Source organism: Camelus bactrianus, chromosome 3, assembly GCF_048773025.1.
Source record: "Camelus bactrianus isolate YW-2024 breed Bactrian camel chromosome 3, ASM4877302v1, whole genome shotgun sequence".
Lineage (NCBI taxonomy): Eukaryota > Metazoa > Chordata > Mammalia > Artiodactyla > Camelidae > Camelus > Camelus bactrianus.
In genome coordinates, this window is record NC_133541.1 from 140,714,195 (window position 1) to 140,734,547 (window position 20,353).

Below are 20,353 nucleotides of genomic sequence, written 5' to 3' on the forward strand. Positions count from 1 at the left end.
TGTCTTATTTCAGTTAGCATAATGTCCTCAGGTTTATTTAGACTGTAACATGTGTTAGAATATCCTTCTTTTTAAGGCTGAAGAACATTCCATGGTAAGAATGTACTACACTCTATTATATTTTTTTAATTTTTAATTATTATAGAACTTTTACATTTCCACTTAATTTGCAGTTATTACAAAATACTGGCTATGTTCACTTTGTTGTGCAGTACATCTTTGTAGCCTGTCTTATACTCAATATTGTGTTACTCCCACTCCTCCCACTCCTCCATACCTTTATTGCCCGCCCCACTTCCCACTGGTAATCACTGGTTTGTTCTCTATATCTGTGAGCCTGCTTCTTTTTTTTGTTGTTTTTATTATATTCAGTAGTTTGTTGTATTTTATACATTCTACATATAAGTGATATCATATAGTATTTGTCTTTCTCTGTCTGACTTATTTCACTTAGCATAATGCCATCCAAGTCCATCCATGTTGCTGTTAATGGCAAAATTTCATTTTTTATGGCTGAGTTGTATTCCATTGTGTGTGTGTGTGTGTGTGTGTGTGTGTGTGTGTAGTGTACAATAAATATCTATACATAATATATCTATCTATATCTATCTATCTGTGTGTGTGTGTGTATATCATATCTTCTTTATCCATTCACCTGTTCATGGACACTTAGGTTGCTTCCATACCTTGGCAATTGTACATAATGTTGCTATGAACATTGACATGCATGTATATTTTCAAATTAGTGTTTTTGGTTTTGGTTTTGGTTTTGCTTTTATATACCCAGGGGTGGAATCTGGGTCATATAGTAATTATATTTTGAGATTTTTGGAGAAATCTCCATACTATTTTCCACAGTGGCTGCATGAGTTTACTTTCCCACCAAGAGCCCACCAAGGGTTTCTTCTCTCCACATCATTGCCAATATTTGTTGCTTGTGTTCTTTTCATGACAGCCATTCTGACCAGCAAATACACTACAATTTATTTACCCATTCATACGTTAGTGGATAACTAGATTGTTTCCATTTTTTTGTACTGTTTTGAATAATGCTATTATAAACATTGGTGTACAACTATATATTTGAGTTCTTACTTTCAGTTCTTTTGAGATATATAACTAGAAGTTGAACTGTTGAATCAAATGGTAATTTTACGTTTAATTTTCTGAGGAATAGTTATACTGTTTTCTACATTAGCTGTTCAATTTGTTCCTACCAATGACGTACAGGATTCTCAATTTCTCTACATCCTTACCAAAATTTGTTTTCTGTTTCTAAAGAAATGGCAACCATATTAATGTGTGTGAAATGTATCTCATTTCCTTAATGAATAATGATGATGAGCACCTTTTCAGGTGCTTATTGTCCATTTATCTTTGTTATTTGGGGAAGGTGTCTTCAAGTCCTTGACTATTTTTGAAATGAGCTCTTTGTTTTTGTTGTTGCTGAGTTACAGGGTTCTTTATATATTCTGTATATTAATTTCTTATCAAATGTATGATTTGTAAACATTTTCTCCCATCCTGTGAGTTACCCTTTATTCTTTTGATATTGTCCTTTGATATGCACAAAAGTTTTAAATTTTTGTAAAAACCAATTTATCTATTTTTTCATTTGTTGTCTACAAACACCTTTGGTGTATATCCAAGAAATCACTGCCAAACCCAATAGAATGAAGAGTTTCCCCTACGTTTTCTTCTAAGAGATTTTGTTTAGCTTTTACATTTAGATCTTTGTTCTATTTTGAGTAAATTTTTGAATATGGAGGAAGGTAAGGGTATAACTTCATCCTTTTGCATGTGAATATCGAATTTCCTCAGTATCACTTGTTGAAAATATTGTGCTTTTCCCACTGAATGGTCTTGACACCTTTACCAAATCATTTGACCGCATATGAGAAGATTTATTTACTGTATTCGTCTATATGTCTATTTGGATTACAATAGTTTGTACTAAGTTTTGAAATCAGGAAGTATGATATCTCCCACTTTGTTCTTCTGTTTCAAGATTTTTTATTTCTTTATTTGGAATCTCTTGAAATTCCCTATGAATTTTAGAACTTTTTATTTTCTGGAAAAAATATTGGAATGTTGATAAGAATTGCATGAAATCTGTATAATCTGTTGAGTAGTACTGACAGCTTAACAATATTAAAACTTCCCACCTATGAACATGAATGTCTATTTCTTTATGTCTTATTTAATGTCTTTTGGCAATGTTTTCAGTATGCAAATCTTTCTTCTTCTAGGCTAAATTTATTTTTAATTAATCACTTTGATCCTATTTTAAATGGGATTGCTTTCTTAATTTTTTGAATTGTCATGTTAGTGTATAGAAATGCAACTGATTTTTAATTGTTGATTTTGTATCCTACAAATTTGCTGAATTCGTTTATTTTTTCTATTTTTTGGTGAAATCTTTGATATTTCTATATTTAATATCTTGTCGTGTGTTGAGAGAATTTATTTCTTCATTTACAATTTTAAATCTCTTTATTTCTTTCCCTTGTTTTATTACACTGGCTAGTATCTCTAATACTATGTTAAATAGAGGAGGGAAAAATGGGCATTACTGTCTTTTTTGTTATCTTAGGGAATAAGATTTCAGTCTTTCATCATTGAGTAGGATGTAGCTGTGGATTTTTCATGCATGGTTTTTATCATGTTGAGGATGTTTTCTTCTATTCCTAATTTTTTAGTATTTTTTTAACAGAAAAATTATTAAATTTGATCAAAGGATTTTTGTGAATCAATTGGATGACCTTTTTTTTCTTTGCTCTCTTAATGTGGTATATTATATTGATTGATTTTTCTATTTGGAATCTACAGGATGTAATCAACATTTATAGAATACCAAAAACATCAGAATACATATTTTCCTCAAGCTAACATGAAACATTCACCAAGATAGACCTCATTATGTATCATTAAACACACCTTAAAAATTGAAAGGAACAGAAATGTTATAATGTATGTCTCAGACTAGAGTGAAATTAAACTAGAAATCAACAATGGAAAGATAGCTGGAAAGTCCTAAAATACCTGGATAGTAAACAACACACTTCTACGTTATAAATAGGTCAAATAAGTCTCAAGAGGGATTTGAAAATGTATTCAATGAAATAAAAATAAAAATACAACTCATCACAATTTGCAAAATGCAGTGAAATTTGAAGGAGACTTGTAAGATATTTTGTCATGATATATAATCTTATGGAGACCATAAACTCAATTTTGGGAAGGGGAATAGGAAGACACAAAGCAGCAGTTCCCAGGAAGGGAAATGATCCTAAAATTAAATTCATGAATGGTTTCCAAGCAAAGAACAAATCCAGGGTGTTGCCAGAAAAGAAAAGAAAAAAGATGGAGGGGTCAAATATGAAATGAAGGACATGACTGAAGATTCTTTTCCTTAAACCTCAGAATCATTATGGTTGCATCCTTGGAGTATGACAAAATCAGAAAAAGACTCTCTGAGGAGATACAGTATGTATCATAGATGCTCTCAAACAATTGGGCTTCTGGAAATTTTAAGGGAGTTTTTCCTCAGACTTCTCAGCAAAAACCCAATGTAGAAATAGGGCTACATTGAAAACATTTGTGGGTTCAGCATTGTTGAGCCTTGATGAAGCTCACCTCAGAAGGCTTAGACCAAATTGGAGGGTATTTGTGCTAATGAAGAGCTACAGGGGAACCTGTTGATCCTGCCCTGGCACTCCCATGCATGACTATACTTTCATACATTTTTCCTTACCACTTTATTCTCTTATCTATTTTTACCCTTTGTTTTTCTTTCTTTTCTCATTTCTTCACCCCTTTTTGGACAGTTTTGTGTAAGTAATGGACAGAGGACAGGCCTTGGAGTCAGAGAGCTTGCATCTGAGACTAAGCTCTAGAACCAAGCTAAGTGACCTAGAATATGTTAAGTCTAATCTCTTCACTTGCATAAATGTAGGAATAATATCTAATTTACTGTGTGATCATGAGGATTAGAGATAGTAAGTGTACTTCCTTAAAGGTAGAAAGTGTCCAATAAGAGTGACTGTTATATTGTTTTTATTACTGTTGCTACAATTTTGTTTATGTGGTTGATTTGGGTTCTTGGAGCAGCTGTTAGTAAACACTACACTGAGTTTCTTTACTCTACATACTCTTTAATATGATTATTTTTATGAGGTTGATTTTGATAGCTGATATTGAACTCTCTTAGTCTCTTTACAGCAGAGTATCCATCCCAAGATGCTTTGAGTGCTGGCTTCTAGAAATGCTTACATGATCTCCCTTGAGAAATGCCTGGGAAATTGCATCCTCCTATGTCTCCTGTTCTCTAAAGATTTCTTCTCAGAGGATTCAAGCAACAAATCATCTACAGGAATTGCCATCTTATGCTTTGCTTCTAACATACTAACATTAGAAAATTATTTTTTAATTTTTATTTTTAATACTACAAATATATCTTAGGCCTTCCACTAGCAACCAAAGATACAGCAAGCCCTCAGTTAAAGAGAATGCTAATCTCTACTGTATCAGTTTCCCCTTCCTGGCTCCACTTCTGGCACGATGGTGTGCAACTCAGAATCACTCTTCAAAAAAACTGATGAAAACTATTTTTAAAACACATTTAAAAATAGTTGGCCTTATGAGCATACACAAATGGAAATGCCGCTACAGATATACAGCAAATGAAGACACATTTACTCAAGAATATTTACTAAAGCTCCATAAAATGATGAGTCTTTAGTATTTGAAGATCCGCACTTTTCCCCTCTCCGCTCATTGAGCTGGGAACTCCACCCAGACTTGTACAACCGAGAACACAAGTTTTTGACTCCCCCCAGGTCCTGGTTGGAGGGTTGTCTTCCTGGGAAGGACATGACATTAGCATTTCTCATACTGCCCCTAGATACTTGTTGCTGAGGCAAAGTTCTGTACTACTGCAGCCAACAGGTGGGGGCCCCATTCTTCCACCATGTTTCCTCTCATGAGACAAAGGTTCTACCTTGGGCATGGTAGGACATTGAGGTCCCAATTGCTATTGACTCAGCTCATATGACAGGGGCTTGTGCCAAGGGAGACAAGCCAAGGACACCTGGGGCTCTTGCCCATATATCCACTGAGCACTTACTTCTTCAAACTGGGCTGTCACTTAGAATTGACCTATTGTTCCTTACTCCAGCACCAGAGTTGTAGCTCAGAGATTTTCCCTGGGAGGAAAGGCAGACCATAGAACAGAGAGCTCAAATTATCTCCCCAAAGGAGCCAACTTTATTTGCAACAGCATATGAAGTTTAAATCTAAGTTTGCTTTCAAAAACAGTAGAAGTGTTCGTGAGAGGCAATGGGGAGGAGACTGATAAATTCATTGAAGATACAGGCTAAATGATAAGCCAACTAGTTGCTGGAGAAAAATAAGAAACCAGCTGCAAGAACTAGAGTCTGAATAAATTTCAAACTTTGACCATCAGGAACTGTCCCTTCATAGCTGCCTGAATTTGACTGGATTAGGGTGTAAATAATTTATTCTCCAGGGCATTGTTATGAACAATAGAGCTTTTAACCAGCAGTTAGTGGAGTTTCAGAGGTTAGTGCAGTCAGGTAACTAGACAAACACTGCCTAAGTCCTGCTAAAACCATGTTATCCCAAAGTGGCTGGGCATGTCCAAGGATGAATCCCTGAGGAAAAACATCAGAGGCTTTACCCTGTGTCTGTTTAGGGGATAGAGGAGTAAGAGAAGGGAATGGACAACACTAAAATAATCCAGTTAGTCTTTAAACAAGTAAACAAGCTAACAACAATGACAAGCACTGAAAGAGGGGAGAGATGAAGCCAGTACCCAAAGTTGCTGCAATATCTAAAATGTTCATTTTCCAAAAAATATGAGACATGCAAAATAAGCAGGAAATTATGGCCTAGATACCAGAAGAAAAGCAGGCAATAAAGCCACCTGCAGGAGAGACCAGATGTGAGAAAAGAAGCCATTATAAATATGTTCAAAGCAACAAAGAAAACCATGATTTTAGAAGTAAAGCATGATGACAGTGTCACATCACATAGAGAACATTAATAAAGAGACAGAAATTATTAAAAATAACCAAATGGAAATTTTGGAACTGAAAGGAGCAATAACTGAAATTTAAAAATTCACTAGATGGAATCAATAATACACTTAAACGGGCAGAAAGTAAAAGTACTTAAGAATAGTTCAATAGAAAGTATGCAATCCAAGAACAGAGTGAAAAAAGAATGAAGAAAAAATGAGCAAAGTCTCAGAGAAATGTGGGACACTAATGTATACCAACAGACATGTAAAGGCAGCACCAGAAGAACAGAGAAGGAAAGGAGCAGAAAATATTTGAAAAATTAGTGGCTAAAAACTTCCCATTTCCTAAAAAATTTAAATCTACATATCCAGGGATTCAACAAACTGCAAGTAGGATAAACTCAAAAAGACCCATGAATAGACACATAGTAAAAATGCCAAAGAAAATCTTGAAGGCAGCAAGAGGAAAATGACATGTTGCTTAAGAAAACTCGTATAAGATTAACAGTTGACTTATCATCAGAAACAATAGAGGGCTGAAGGCAATAGGATAACCTATTCTCAGCCCTCAAATTTTAAAAGCTCTTAATCAAGAATCATATATCCAGCAAAATTATCATTTAAAAGTGAAGATGAAATAAAAAGATATTTGGAAAACAAAATCTGAAAGAATCTGCTGCCAGTAGACCTACCTTACAAGACATGCTAAAGTTAGTTCTTCAGGCTGAAAGCAAGTGACCCAAGACAGTAACTTGAATACACACACACACAAAACAAAGAACACTGATAAAGGTAATTATGCAATTATAAAGGAGTATAATTGCCTATTTCTTATCCTTTCTTATCTTGTTTAAAAATCATAAAGCAGTATACATTTAATTGTATTTGTGGGCATATAACATACAGAAATGTAATATATTTTCCAATAGCAGGGCAAAGAGGTTGGTGAGAACAAACCAACATTGGGTTAAGAATTGACTCCAGATGTTTCACTTGAATCCAAAGGAACAAATGCATAGAACCTGAAATGGAAAGAAGGCTAATATGAGAAAAATTATACATATAACAAAAATTGTGTTCTACACTGGAAACTGGCACAACACTGGAAACTGACTATAACTCAATTAAAAAAAAAGAAAAATTATACGTATAAACTTGCTCTCTTTTCTCCTCTCAGCTTCTTTAAAAGACATAAAATTACATAAAGGAATAATAATTATAATGATGTACTGTCGGGCTTATAACATGCATAGAGATAATACCTATGACAAGAATACCACAGTAAGAAACAAAAGAGAGTAGAGCTATATGGGAATGCTGTTTCTACATTCTCTGAAATTGCTGGTGTAATTGTGAAACTGTTTTTGATAAGACATATTTGGTAAGGCCTAAAGCAATCACTAAGAAAATAACTAAAAATATATAGCAAGAAAATCATTAAAGAAGTTAAAAAGTAATATTAGAAAATATTCAATTAATGAAAAAGAAAACAGTAATGCCAAAAAAAGACTTGTGGTGTAGAGAAAATAATAACTTAAATGAGAAATGTAAATCCTATTGTTTTGCTTAGTTTTGTTTTTATGAACTCTGGATACAAGTCCCTTATCAGATATATTATTTGTGAATATTTTCTACCATTTTGTGGGTTGTCTTTTCATTTTCTTAACATTACTTTTTCAATTAATGCTATGTCTCTCTCTCTCTTTTTTTTTTTTTTTTTTTTTTTACTTAAAATGAATCAGAGCAAACACAACATGTGTACAAATCTATAGATAAAGCTGCTCTGGAAAAAATGCATAAATACATGGCAAAGAAATGAGACTTGGCATTTTAATGCTGATCATGCCATCCTCAGTGCCATAACACCAAATCTGTGCTTGCAACACAGTAAACTATGTGTATCTGCTATACCCTACTTCTCAAATCCAGGACTTATGAACTCAAATCAGAATTTGCCATCAAAAACTCAAACTTGAAGTCCTGTACTAGGAATGTCTCCAGTAGAGAGCACTAATGTTTTTTGAATATTCGGTATAAGTAGCTTTAATTTAGATAAGGACTAGGAAGGAGTTACAACCATTTCCCATTCCCATATATCTGGGTACACAAGACATAGGCATTTATTCCATATCTATTAACAGTTTACAGAGCACCCACTGTCCCCAGGCACCACATTAGGCCTTGGGATCCTGAGGAGGAAAAGATACACTATTAACCTCAAGGAATTTGGCCTAGTGAAGAAGACTGTCTCAATCCCCTAATAACATCTCCTTGCATCAATCAAGGAAAGCATTTACTAATCATGCACTTTCCTATCACAAACTACATACATATATGTAGAAAAGCACATGGACTGTAAGCATTTGCAAACAGTAGGTTCAGGAGGGCCTTAGAGAAAATCTAGTCAAAATCTCTAATTTTATACCTGGAAACTTTAAACCCAGAGTGGATAAGTGACTTACCCATGATCACGATAAGAGCTAAGATTAATATGGCACTTCCTATACGCCTAGAACTGCTCTAACAGTATTGTTTATTTAATCCTCACCACAAATCATTTTTGAAACACAAAACTAAGGCACAGAGAAATTAATTAACAACAAAAATCAAACAGCTCACAAGGGCAAAGTCAGGATTTGAATCTAAGTAGTCTTGCTCCAGAATCCATACTTTTAGTCACCATGCTATATTTAAGTAGCTATGTCTAAAGGCAGTCATGATTTTCTGACTCATGTTTTTACACTGTCTTGTTATTTTATACTGTCAGGGTTTCCAGCATCTCTAGAACCCATTGGTCAAAAATTATCAAAGAAATCTCAAGATATTATGGTACTTCAAAGTCACAAGATCCTCGATTTGGGGAAAATGGCTCAATTCAACATGGATGTATATGTTACCAGAAGGTGAAGATGAAGACATGCACAGACATGAGAAATATAATAAGTAATCTTATAAGTATTCTTTTATCTTACTTTGACAAATGTTGCCACTTGTGTCTCATTTCCTTGTCTTCCTGAATCACTTCCATGTACTCCTTCTCACTTCCAAATCCCAGTCTTTAAGTGTGTTGATTCTTCAATCAAATAAGAACATGTTAATGTAGACAGAGCTAGGGATTAAATCTTGAGAGGACCCTGCACTATACAAGATAGAGAAAATTTGCATTTCAGAAGCCTCAGACTTCACTTCACCCATTCATTTATTATCTAACAAATATTTATTGGGTGCCTGCCATATGCACAAAAATGCACTGGGTTCTGGGGATGTGCTAGTCTATGTGATGTATGTGACCTTTACCCTCCTGAGGTCCAAAGTCTTACAGCATTCCTCCAGAGTAAGTTAGGGATCCATAGTTAAGCACTTGTCAATTCTCAACCTGTTGGGCCTCTGAATGATGCCTGAGCTACAGGAGGATGAACAGAATGACTCAGCAAGACTGGGGACTGCTAAGGGATGCTGTCACTCTCAGGTGTGCCGACTACAGAGGAGAGAGAATGTTATTTTGAAATGAGAGTAATACACTGTTTGAGTGATATGCATGAACTATAAAATAGTTTATAAATAGAAATTATTTGCATTATGATTATGTTTTGTCAGAATGCACACATCTTTTTTTGTGTGTTTGTGTCCTTGAGGACCCTGAAGAACAAAATTTTGTATCTGATTATTGAATTGGTTAAGTAAATTAAGCAAATCCAGGCATTTTATCTGATAATCAAGTTCACTCAAAGATGAAGGTAAAATTATAAAATTTACACCCACTTACATATTTGTTTCATCCTTTAGTATGTTTCCCCCCTCATTTTCACTTGTAATCAATCTGTCTGTAACTCCCCCAGTTACACAGAGGCCTTTACCAGACACAAAAAGCTATTCTGCTCACAAAAACAACAGGCTTCCTTAAGCCTTAAGTTTTTTTTTTTTTAATTTGCCCTTTAGGTCTCAATTTCTCTGAGAAATCTGGGAAGTCCTCTCCACTTTAGCCCACTCTTTCATCTACCAATGTAAGACCCAACTACTTTTGCCCTTCAATTTTGTAATGAGATAAAGGACGCCTGATTTATTATCATACTGCTCTTTTTCATAAGGTGACCTGGTTACATTCAGCTATTATAAAGCATATTTGAGTCATAGGCTCTGAAACATGTCAATATCCTGTACTAGGAGATTTTAATCAGCCCTGAATTTGCTCATATATCCAGCTACATATTTGCCTGTATTTTTTTTTTAAACTATATGTGTCTTGAAGGCACATGTTTATTTGTTTTTAAATCCTCCAAAAACAATTTGGTGGAGAGACTGAATTGGAGATAAAGAAGTTAGCAGAGATAAATTAGTAGAATAAGTGGATAATTGGAAGGTGTGCCTGCATTTGGATACATAGGATTCAGGAGACAAAGACAAAGAGAACTGTGGTGTGGGGACACACTGGGGTTTGGTTAATTAGTCCCCACTGAATTATCATGTCCAGCCTAACGGTCCCTGGAGGAATGTTTGGAGACTTGTGGACCCCAGGAGGGCAAAGGCCACATCCATCAAATGGACCAATGTATCCTCAGAAACCAGTCCAGTGTTTTGCACACAGTACGCATAGAATAAACATTTGTTGGATGATAAATGAGTGGTAAGATGAAACGAAGTCTGAGATATCTGGAACATGAAATATTCCTATCTTCTTTTCTGATATAGTCCAGGATAGTTACATTAAACACATAGAAAACAGAAACTCCTGCCTAGACTGTTAGTGGCTTGCCCCAGATCTCACTGCCAGAAGAGCCACCAGCAGAAGCCAAGATACCAATTCTCATACACTTTCTGACTCATATCTCTTTTCCTCTATTTCTAAAATGTTCTGAATCTTGTTCTTTTACAATTTATATTGATTCTTAAAAATTCTTAACAAACTATATATATGTGTGTATATATACATATATACACACACATATACACACATACATATGCATACATATTATGTCCTAGTCTTAGAGAATCAGTTAAGGTTAGAATTGAAGTTCAGTATTAAATGTGTATTACAATTAACAGATAGCCTAATATTAGGCCAAGAAACACATATGCACAAATACATACACACACAGTCATTGAGGATAAAAAGATGGGAGGGGCATGGAATCAAGGCCTAGCTGGTATTAGACCTGGGTTACTTCAAATCAAAGAAATGAAAAAGTTGACTATGAGGAACCTCAGAAACCAGCTGTTTTCACAGTATTAGGAAATCTTTTGCCCAGATTTCAACATGGTCCAGGGAACACAGATTGAATTCTTACAGGGATCCCAGCAAGCACTCTCTCAGTCACTAGCAGAACCCATCAGGGCTTTTTTTATATCACTTCACAGGAGCTAAGGAGCACTAACTCTGCTTTAATTCTAAGCTTTCAGCCTGGATTCACTTGCAAATATTTTCTTAGAAGTCTTCATTTTATGGATGGGAAAGAGACAATAGTCAATAACTGGCTGGCTCCTGTGTGGCAGATTCCAATATGGGACCCAGATGACAGTACATATTCTTTAAATGGGATGCATGGGAAACTTTCAAAGAAATATTTGGACATCTTCCAAGAAGACAGATTAGCTGGAGATGGCGGGCATCCTGCTGCAGGAAATCGTGTTTTTCCCTTGAAGAAGAGCCTGGAAGATCACCTTCCTAACACTTGTCATAAAAGGAAGGGATGTCATATAGTTAAGGCAGAGGGTCATTCAGCATAGTGGGCTGAGAACACAGAGTAATTGGTCTTGAATATTTAAGACTGGGACCATGATAAGGGATCAGCTCACACAGAAGTGCACAGCTGGCCTTGCACAATTACAGTTTCTAGTCAAGCTACCTTATTCCAAAAACACTTGCAATGTCGACCTCATCCTGTCCTTGGACTTCTCACCACTGAGCTCATTCTCAGGGGTCATTCTCAGAATTTCTCCCAGGCCCAAGGAGAGCTCACGTTAAAACTCTGCAACCAGGAGATTGAAAAGGTCAGGAAAACATGGTGAAGTTTTTGATCAAAAATAAATAAAAATTCTTCATCAATGACAATATGCTCAATCATACACAGTTGAACCAGCAGGATGACTTTCTCAGAATGCAAAGCCATGAATGCCTTCTCACTTTTGTTCTTTTCTTCTGACCTGATGTCTCAGTAGGACTAACAAACTTGAACCCTGGTGTTGAGAAAATATTGCAAATTAGTATTTCAATTGAGCACTGTAAAGCTAGCCAAACTTTCCCAGACCCATGTTCCTATGCTCCTCCTTCAACCCTGCGTGGCCCACAAACCTCTCCTCCCCTTTCAGGTGCTGCATGCTTCCCCTGTAGATTACATACCTCTGAGAAAAGGAATAATGATTCCTGTTTACCTTCGTATTCTGCCTCACCTCTCCAGAACTCCAGTGCTTTCTTTTATACACTGTAGAATTTCAATGTTTTAATTAATTGAAAGAAATAGAGAATTTTCCATTATCAGAAATAATTTTATAATACAGAATTGGAAAATAACTGTTAATACTGGATAATATTCTGTCTTCCATTAATCATAAAAATTTTCTCATGACACAGAGAAATCTGAACTCTTATCAAGGCCGCCACATGGAGCAGAGATGATGACACTCAGAGTCTCTCTTATTTAAATTTATTTTTTAATTTTTTGGTTTGGTTTGGGTTTTATTGTTTTGTTTTGTTATTCAGGGAATCAACTCAGAAAGTCCCTGCCAAACCTAGGAGTGAGTTGATTGCTCCATGTAGGTCATGCAGTTCAATAACACAATTTGTAGTGATCCTTTCATTTCTGTTATTTGTGACTCTGCTTGTGCTATTGGGCAGAGGAACCGGCCACATTGCTGCTCACAGTCATCTCCTTTATCATATGAATGTGAGGAGCCTACCACTAGATATGTCCCCAAACCAATGGGATGCTGTAGAAAACAGATTATTTCTATGTCTTTTTCTTCTGGACTTTCTCAAGTTACCAGAAAGAGATTGACTGAGCCCTGAGGGTGGATTGGTCATTTTAAGACAATATTTGGGGCAGATAAGGCAAACATATAGAATTTAGGTCTTTCTAAATTTTACTTCTCTTTCATGAGTCTCTTTCTGATTATTATCACCTGCACTGATCCATCTATTCATGTAAGTAGTACTTGGTTGTTTTCTATGTGTTCACCTAAGTTCTGAGCTGCTTGAGGTCAGAAACCAATATTGATGCTTTTTGATATTGTTCTTGATATCTAGCATACTGATGGGCACAGAATGAGTGCTTAATAATTATGATGAGACTTCTAAACACAATTTTACACTTTGACAAATTTGGCTGTGGAAATAGTGACTGAGTCTTTTAGAATTTTCTATGAACAGAATAATAAATGTATATAGGAAATTTATAAAATATAGATGGGAAATAAAATACAGCAGCATCTTTCAGAGACACAGCTTCTCTTTCCTTTCTCTTTCCAGATCCATGCAGGTGACAGATCTTTCTCTGTCCACCTCTGATGGAGACTATATTCTTTACTGTCCAGTAGCATATTCCCTTTGATTGTCTCTTAGGTATGCAGAATTGCGAGCATATTCGAACTTTCCTTCTTTCCTTCTGTCAAATTCTTGTCAGCAGTTTTACACACACACACACACTCTTCCCCCACCACCAATCTTTTGCAGATTATAATCAGGAGTTCTTCAGTCTTCTGCCTAAGAGGGTGGACTTTGCAGACTGGTGGACCTGGGTTTGAACCTTACATGATCACTTTGGATAAGTTTCTGGATTAGTTAAAATTAGCTGCCAGTTACAGAGACTGCAAAGAACAGTGGCATAAACAAAGTGATGTTTGTTTCTATTTCACATTAAAAAATTTCTAGAGAGACAATCCAGAACTGGTATTAAGATTTCACAAATCTCCTGAGGCTTAGGCTGGTTCCACTTTTTAGGTTTGCTAAACATCAGATGAGGTCCTCAATCTCATAGCCCTAGATGGAGCTTTATACATCACATGCAATGTAGAAAGGAGGAAGGAAGGAAGGGAAGGAGACTGAGGAAGGCAAGCATCTATGATCTCTTAAGGAAATTTCCCAGAGGCTGTCATACACTTCCTGTTACATTTCATTGACCAGAATTTAGTATTGTGACCTCACTAAGCTGGAATAGAGACTGGGGAATGTTGTCCTTATTCCAGACAATACTCAGCTGAAATGTGGGAGGTTCACATCCTTAGAAAGAAAGGGGGAAAGGAGCATCGGAGTAGCCAAATACCAGTTACTCTATACCACTTTTTTCTTGACTGTTATTACCCATCTCACAGGAGTCTTAGGATTAAAATAAATGTTACTATGAAAGCATCTAATACAGTATCTAGCATAAAACAAGCTTTTGGTTAATGTTAGTTAATATCCCTCCTTATTCCTTTTTTGTGAATTTTCTCATTTCCCTGATACCCCATCATTGGCATCCAAATTCTATTTTAAATACTTGCCCCAGTTGATGGTACTAAGCTGTAGTCTTGTACCTTTTCATAAGAGGGAGCAACAAACACATTATTGTTCAATGTCAGCATTAATTTTTTAGCTTAAAGTTTGGCTTAGATTTAAGACATAGCTCTTGGAATCAAATAGACCTAGATGTGAATCCTGGCTCTGCCACTTAGTCAGTGTCTAACCCCAGCCTCTTGCTCCCTCCATTTCATCATCTGTGACCTGGGGTAAGATTCAGATATGAGGATTAAATGAAAATAATAGAGAGAGAGCGCCTGACAAAGTAAGTGGTAGTTTTTCTTATCTTTTTAAATTTGGCCTAATCTGGGTGAACCTTTTTGAAAATGAACTCTTATTCCATTAAAAAAAAAAGTTTTAAAATTGGTCATCTCCATACATATACAAATGAGTGTTGTTAAATTGTTAGTCAAACTTTTTGATAATTGTCTCCAAAATCAGTTTAAACCCAAATAGCAGCAAAGTCTTTCTTGTGTTTTTTTTTAAAGAAAAAGACAGCATAGCTGAGCCTTAACCTTATTTAGCCTTGATTTGAATGATTTTTGGCAGATCCACTCTTAGAAGCAGAAACATTTCCACCAATGAGTATATTTCATAGCATCTTTCCCCCAGTGGCTAGTTGTTAAGCCCCTACTGTGTCCCAGAAGCTGTGCTAGTTTCTGGGGACATATTGGTAAGCAGAAATGCACATGGTCCCTGCTGCTGTGGAAGTCGCAGTTACTGAGGGAGACAGGTGAATCAATCACTGAAAATAAATGAAAAATTGCCATTATTAAAGTTGTTAGGAAGGAGACATACCGGTGCTGTGAAAGTATGTGTGAATATCTTATGATCCTAGGTTGAATGGTGATTTTAGGAACAAAAAATTGACCAGTCAGATGAAGTAAAGAGACTTTAAGAGCATATGGTTTGAAATGAGCTCAGACACAAGGTGAGCCTGCCCTTGGCATGGACCAAAACATGCCACAGTCTCCAGCACCACTCCAAAGAATGCATTTCATGGTTTGGGGCTGTATTTAAAATAAGTGCCCGTGATATATAACTTCTCAATTTGATACTCTGGATGGGGCTACATAACTTAGGAATAATCTAATTATTTCATAATGTATTCATGCTATATTGATAAATATTAAATTCACATACTTTTTTTTTGATACATAAAGCAGAGATATCTGAGAAAATTGGCTGTAAAGTAGGATCTTTTCAGAGAGAGTCAGAGTGTTGATCTGCATTTCCTGTAGTGAGAATTTGAATTTGAAGCCATTTGGCTGAATGGGGTGGCATAAGAAACACTGTTGGCAGAAGAATAGGTAGCCCACAAAGTAGCAGTGGAGGATGACCACAGGATGAGAGGTGTGAGCAGTGTGTTCCAGAGAGCAGGCAGGACTGTGCTTGGGATGGCCCATCTCAGAGCCAGCAGGCAGCCCCAATGTCCCATCTCTCCAAGGCATTCCAGGTTCACATAGAGAAGAAACCAGCTTGGCACCTTGGCAGTGGGGTACCATTTCTCCTTGTCCTGTCCAGCTGAGCTAACGGGGCATCCTTTGGGGAAAATGTTGCCTCTCTGGTCTCTTTTAGGGGTTTGGAAGTTGGCTGGGAGGCTCTGTTCCCATGTAACATGTTAGGGCATGACTGAGCCTCTGGGGAAGTGCTGCCTGCCATTGGACTGTAGGTGGTTTCTTGTTCTGAGCTGATAAATTTAAGATGAATTCCATTCATCTAAAGATTTTTAAGTTCATCTCTGTAGGCAAACCTAAATGAGTTTTAGTTAAATGAGGTACCAAAATAGGCAACTGAGCAAGGGCTTGTCTTCCAAAAGCATTTGTGAGTCATGATGCAGTTTCTAGAGGCATAGTGTTGTGCACGGTGGGCAGGTTCCCAGCCCTCCCCAAGAGTATTTGTACTAAGGCGTCACAAGCCTTTCACTTTCACCTTCCCAGGAATGCCATTGGAACTAGGAATTTCCCCAGCTCTTCAATTGCTCTGTAATTGGAATTCCTCCCTCAGGGTGCAGCAAACTTGTTTCGACCTCAGGGACTTCTCAATTGCTGTTCTCTACCTAGAAAATTCTTCCCCTAAGAATCTGAATGACTGCTTCCTTCTCAATGGAAGGTCAGCTCCAGAGTGACCTCAGGGATACTTTCCCTAATATCTAGATAAAGTACCACTGCCTTCTACCATCATAGTCCTTCAGACCTGGGTTCATTGCTTGCTGACTTGTTCATATTCTGTTCCCCCCAACACAAACACAAGAATATAAGTTCTGTGAAAGCATGGTTCTTGTCTCCCTTGTTTACCTGTTCTTAAGCCTGGTAGAGAGTAAACTTCCCAACCTGCTGCATGTGATAGTAGGCAAAAAGTTTACCCCTTTGGACATAAAATAGGGATAACATCACCTGTGCTTCCTGCCTCATAGAAAAACTGAGGACCTGGAGTTAGGGTGCCGAAGATACTTTCTCTCCCAGAAACTTGTGACCAATTTTTTGATTCCATATATATATATATATATATTGCAAATATCAATACCATTTACCCAATTACATAACCCCAAAAGTCTTAGAACACATTTTGTGCTTGTCTTTGCTTTGCTCCCCACTAAACTACTCCTTAAACAATAGTAATCAGTTTGTCCAGAGGCCATATCCTTAAGGTCCCTCCCTTCAGCACCCTTCCTTTACAGCTTCTTGATTTCCTTGAGTCTTTCCAGGACCACTGATAATTGTCTTCCAACCAGCAGTTCAGTTTGTATTCTTTCCCCTCTTCCACCTCCCAAATTTGTCATCCACACTGCAGGAAAATAATTGTTGTGGAAGGCAAATTCCACACCAATACTACTTAGTTTAATAATCATGTAATGACTTGCTTTGCCACAGGATCATGTCCAAATATCTTGAAGAACCATGTAAGGCAGTCTTCCTCTGTGTGCTTCTGCAACTCTCCAGCTTCACCACTTGCCCTTCTGTCATTTCTAAATCATCAGTGCACACAACATCGACAGAATGTGCACAGTCATGTGCCATATGCACCAAGCATCCCAAACTGTTTGCAGTGCAGAGAGGAAGGATTCCAGGTGGCTTCACTCCCCTCTATCTGTGGTGTTCACATTGCCTTGTCAAACACCTGCCCATCATTTAAGAGTCAGTTCAAGTGTACCTATTCTTAAAGAACATTCCAAACACTTGCCCTCTGCCCACCACTTCCAAGAGCTCCTCATTTCTTCCTCTGCACTGCCTCTGAGCATTGTAGTATGCCTATTATAATACCCATGCCAGAGATCTTCTCTGCCTCCTCCTCAGTGCTCCTTCATGGTCAAGTTATTTGATTCATCTCCTGAGCTTCCTGGGCCAGGCATTATACTTGGCATGTAAATCAGTATCTGGAAAAGAACAAAACAACCAAATTCAGTGTACTTATTATCTAGTAGAGGGTTTCATTCAATAACATACTTTTGACTGATATTTGAAAAATTGAAAGATCTCCTTGAAGGTTAGAGTTAGGAAGAAGGGATATTGTATTTATGCTGTTAATAGATATCAGTTGAATGGCCAAAATATTTTGTCAATGAGCTAGTGTTAACTGAACATTTACTGTGTTCAGAGTTCTGGATGTGGCCAATTGCAGGGGATGCTTGAAATAGCTTTTGGACATTTCTGAAATGACTCTGGCTTTATCATTTCACTGGGTCAAAATGTTAAATGGTCAGCACAGGTTCTCAGCTTCCAGGCAGTTTAGAACATAGTGCCTGAATGTTTTTTCATCCACTACCCTCTTAAAGGATTTTGAAACACTGTGTCCTTTCCTCATCCATTTAAAAAGATAATATGTAAAAATTTTATCTTGACTTTATATCATTATAAAAGATGGTGCTTCTTACATTATAAATATTGATTTACAAAAACCACTATTTTTAATGTACACAATGGAAGCTAAATTAAATACCAAAGTGATTTTGTATCTACCATATCACCCATATAAAAAAAAACACACACACACACATTATAAACAAACTGTTCTAGAAAAGCCAGGAATTTTACATAGTTGTTTCCCTTGCAGAACTCATTTCATTCCTCTTCTCCTATAAAACTTAATCCCCATATAACATTCTTGTGTTTGATATATTTTCTTGATTACAAGTGCATTCTTAGCTCACTCTCATCCATGTACACTCACCCCTTGGCTCAGGACACATGCTGGACATTGGTTGAACATCAATTTCACCTTTTCTCTCTCTTACTTCAAGAGACAGAAAAGGTCCTCACAAAATTGGGAAGGAGGAAAAAGAAAAGTAGTAGAGGAAATCAGTGCAGGACCTGACATTTGGTGAGGGAGCCAAAAAGGGGAAAACACTCTTTTACTGGGACACACACAGAGAGATCAGTTGGGATTGAAGGAGATCCAATGAGGGTGAGAGGAGTGCACAGCAGATGCCTGGCTGACAGAACTGAAAGAAACCAGCACAAAATATCCCTGTAATCAATCCCCAGACCTTGACTTGAGCTGTTGATGCTGAGCTAGTAATGTCTGCTGAAGCTGAGGGAGAGGGCTGAGGCTGATGGCACAGACTGAGTCTCAAGGGGTTGGAGTGTGTTGTTTTCTGTGATTGGTAGTGTCTATGGAACAGAACTGCCTGGGACCTGAATTCAAATAGCAACATTGCTGATGCACATGGTGTGGATTATCTAGGTATCTCACGGACATATTCACTATCTCTGCAGGTCCAGGGCCCAATTTGGCATTTTTGCAATAGAAGAGAAGCACGGTTCTATCAGAATCATCATAATTTTGGTCTGAGAGACCCAGGGGTAGTTCGGGTTGAAATCAGAATCCATGGCCAAAGAACCTGCATATTTCATAGGCACAACTGTGATTTTTATTGGGTCCAAGGCAGAGGGTGTGGATATGCTCAGTGGTTGTCTTGGTGGTCCCATGCCACAAGGAAGAGAGAGCCAAGAGCAGAGATCTGGGTGCACAGAAGGGGAAGTTGAAGCCTTTCCATCAGCCTTGTCTACTACATGAAAATGTGACAATAGGGATGGCACTGACCTGATACTGCACTGAGGACCCAGCTGGGGGACTGAAGGATCATTACAGGAGGCCCTAGTCCATGACATCTTTAGATTTGTTTCCACTGGTGTTTCTGCGTAGAATTTGGACATTCCCATGGCAATAGAAAGGGCAAATGAACTGTTATGAGTGTGTATTGGAGACATTCCAACACCACATACCACAGCCTGCACCCCAGAAATGGTTTGGAAGTCTCAATTCCAATAAAAGGAGAAGCCCTAGCCACTCTCCAATCTGTGATAAACACCTAATCAAAATGAGGCTCTGTTAAACAACAAAAGTAGATTGTGTTCACCACAACAAAAACCACATTGACAATCATAGAAATAACAGGCAATGCACTCACAAGAATGACATGGCACCACACCATACCAAAAACAGATCTCACAGCAATATCATGGAAATGTGCGCAGCCAACATAGGAAATCTTCCACTTAAAAAAAGCCCTTCAAGTCTACAACAGATAACTGACAATCTTTAACCCATAAAGATAGAGAGCTATAATAAAATGAAAAAGAAGAACCATTCCCAGACCCAACCTCCAACACACTTGGAAACTGAACAAAAAATAAATTAAAAAAAAGGCAGCATGTGAACATCCTTATCTACAGAACAGACTGAAATAAAAATTAGATTATGACTACTTCTTAAAAAAAAGATTTAGTTTTCTACAATGTCTGAATTTTCAAAGCCACATTTTATATTCTCCACCACCTTTTTCTTGTCAATGAGCCTGAGTAAGGTGTTCACTCAGTGAC

At 37.1% G+C, this 20,353-nt stretch overlaps 1 long non-coding RNA gene across 1 annotated transcript; it reads right to left on the minus strand.

The window, feature by feature from the left end:
- Positions 1 to 6,867: 6,867 nt before the first annotated feature.
- On the minus strand, positions 6,868 to 11,999 carry LOC141575455 (uncharacterized). The gene is made up of 3 exons (XR_012503049.1): positions 11,884 to 11,999; positions 9,013 to 9,113; positions 6,868 to 7,062 (listed from the first exon to the last, which is right to left on the minus strand). It is a non-coding gene; the product is annotated as an uncharacterized LOC141575455 (long non-coding RNA).
- Positions 12,000 to 20,353: the final 8,354 nt, after the last annotated feature.